This window comes from Haliotis rufescens, unplaced genomic scaffold, assembly GCF_023055435.1.
Source record: "Haliotis rufescens isolate VD_foot unplaced genomic scaffold, xgHalRufe1.0.p SCAF_38, whole genome shotgun sequence".
Taxonomy (NCBI): Eukaryota; Metazoa; Mollusca; class Gastropoda; order Lepetellida; family Haliotidae; genus Haliotis; species Haliotis rufescens.
In genome coordinates, this window is record NW_025964090.1 from 3898239 (window position 1) to 3901605 (window position 3367).

Genomic DNA, 3367 nt, shown 5'->3' on the forward strand with positions numbered 1-3367 from the left:
TGGTTAAGGTATCCCTCTTGGTTTTTGTGTTCTGCTCCGGAAATGAAATGCGGCGGACGAGCGGACGGACGGATTGACGGAAGGACGGCACCAATTCCTATATCCCTCTTCCACTTCTGAAATATGTCTGGTAAGGCACTCCAGTACCTGTGCTATCCGTCGTGATAGGGATGAAATGTTGCTGGAATATGGCTGAAACATCGCTGAAATAGTGTTAAACGTATTCATATTTGCTGAATACTAGACGATATAAATTAAAAATATGTTACAAACACATACATCCTGGTACAACAATGTTATCACTTATTACACTTAACCAGATACTATACTCACAAGGAGTAAGTGAGTGAGTATGGCTTAAGCTTTACACCGCTTTTAGCAATATTCCAGCAATATCACGGCGGGGACACCAGAAATGGGCATCACATATTGTACCCATGTCGGAAATCAAACCCGGGTCTTCGGCGTTACGAGCGAACGCTTTAACCATTAGGCTACCCGACCGCCCCTCCCCCTTCTTATTGATATGGTTACCTGTTTATTATTCTCCAGGGTCTGGTTTATAACGACCAATGTAAGCAATACCAATCGACTTAACTTAGAGATTTTCTGTTGCAACGACGGCGTTGCTACTACTCTACAGGATTCTACAATGTAAATGTGACCGATACTATCCGTGCACATCCCACAACATCGTCAGAGTAATACCCTAGATTCATCAGAGACAACTGAGTCCTAAAGTAGATGACGTTCGTAATCACAATAACTCAAAAGTCTAACGTCATCATCTGGAACGAACGTCCTCCATCAGCTTCCAACGCTCACTACGATGACCTCAAATATTGGCCAGCGTTGTTGAAATGCTTTTTGTATCATTGATACTTGTACATTTATAGTTATAACATGTCAGCAAAAATAACTGGTGTTGAGCGATTATACCGTTGTAAAATGCCAGGATTGGTCTCAATAAGTGTAAAAAAACGAAATGTATGGGACATTTAAGGTCATCGTGGCTTTATAACGGCTATGGGACATTTGGAACAGGACATTTATGCGCCACCGATGGTTAGGACACTTGACATCGTCACTAATTGACAGTGGTTTACTCTGTTTTTAGCAGATATGTCTCATTATCGAAATAGTTTTGTCACTTTCACTTTGCTAAAAAATGCTTAAAGCGGCATTTAACCCATGTCACTCACTCTTCCAAGTTTGTTCCACTGCTATAAAAAGATATGTGTGCTTCTTTTAAAATCATACAAAGCTATATATGATGAGATCCATTTATTAATAATTGTAGCTTAATAAAATCAGAACGAATACAACCTGTTCCGACCATACAAATGGTCGATTCGATGACAAATGTTTGTAACAGCCAATATGTGCAATTTAATGTTTCAAAGTAAGTATGCATACATTAACATGCTCAAAATCAGATGAAACGGAGTTCAACGTCACCTGCAAGATTTTTGCACTTATACTCCGAGCCCACCAATCCTAGTTTTATTCCCTTAATTCCTAGCGCCAGCCAGGTTACAAAACAAGTACCATCGGTTAACGAGGCGATCGCGGTATTATGTTAACGAATTCTATGATAAACGTTGAATGTATTCGATACCAAAACAAAACCATGCAACATGTACATGCATTAAAATACAGTATATATTCCATTTTAACAGTTATGCGCTGATGAACTCAATTAGGAAACAAAATAATTCGCATATAACATAGATTATTTACGACATCATACAATACCATGAAGTTAATAGATACTAAAGCCAAATATACAATAGCTATATACAATCAGTAAGGCTAACATACCAACGAAAAAGGGTAATTGTGCTTCATATAAAGTGGTGTAAATGGTATGTTAAGGAAAATGACATTTTACTTAGCTGTTCGTGTGAACAAAGTTTTATCAGAACGACACGCATTAAAAGAGAGGTGGTAAATGACTTAGTTAACAATGTCAATATCGGGTGTGACCACCATTTGCTTTGATACAGGCAAGGCAGTGGCGGCGCATTGAAGACTCCAGATGATTGAAAACAGCCTGGAGGATGTTGTTCCAAATGTCAACCAAAGATTTGTCTGACCAGTTGGTTCTGGTCCTGTCGTAGGCGTCGTTCCATCTCATTCCAGACATGTTCTATGGGTGAGAGTCTGGATAAACAGTATGCCACGGCAGCACAGCGGTGTTATGCTGCCTCAAGAAGTATGTTTCAACACGTCCATTATCCTGCTGCAACGTGATAGTACATCCCTCCATTTGCACAAAGGGTAGACCATGACCTCGGACGCTTTCGTCTCAGTACCATACGCCATTCAAATTGCCATTCACAATGATGAGTTGTGTTCTCCCAAACCTAGCGTCACTAATTAAAACTATTTCCTGAACGCCTGTAGAACCTTGCACGACCATCATATATGTCCAGATTAAACCTTGACTCATCTGCTTATCAGTATACTGCCCTAGTATTGTTTTCTAAACCTCAGATGCTGTCTGACGCTGAAGCAAAATTGGGCGTATCGCTTGACGTCGCGGCCGGTTGCAACCAGTTGCGTCCGTTTGTGCCACTCATTGATAATGTGACGTCACACGTTGATGACAGGCCGTGACAAGTCATGAGCAAGTCGGTTAAACAAAACCGTTTTTTATGAGGACTTGAGAGCTTAATATTCACTGTGTGCTGTTCACATTAGAAGAGCAAGGGTGTGAGTATCATGCTTACAAAACAAAACAAAATTATACACGATACGCGGTATTATGTTAACGGATGATAAAGGTTAAATATATTCGCTACCCAAACAATACCATGCAGTTAATGACAATATGTGCATACATTAAAATGTGAATCACGACCTTAAAGTCGAGGATGTGCTCATGAATATGTATTTCAGAATAAATGTATTTTTGTTGAACTTGATAAGAAGCACAGTTACCTTTTCCTTTAGTGTGTGCGTGGATCTCTTCTCCTTAGTGCCATTTCAGTTTCACACACATCGAATTTTCATGTGTCCATACAATTTGAATATAACGTTGCACTTTGCCTGTAGGATGTATCTACGTAGGTTATAAAGCACGTTTCTAGTCATATGGCATGAAAATTAGCTAAAACATAGTTAAAACTCAGCGATATTCCAGCTAAATGATGGCTACCTGTAAATAGCCACGTGTGGATGAGTAGGGTGGTTGGTTTGTTGTTTTACGCCGCACTCCAGCCATATGACGGCGGTCTGTAAATAATCGAGTCTGTATCCAGTGACAATCGAGAAAATCCAGTGATTGACATCATGAGCATCGATCCACGCAGTTGGGACACGATGACATGCCTCAACCAAGCCAGCGAGTCTGACCACCCGATCC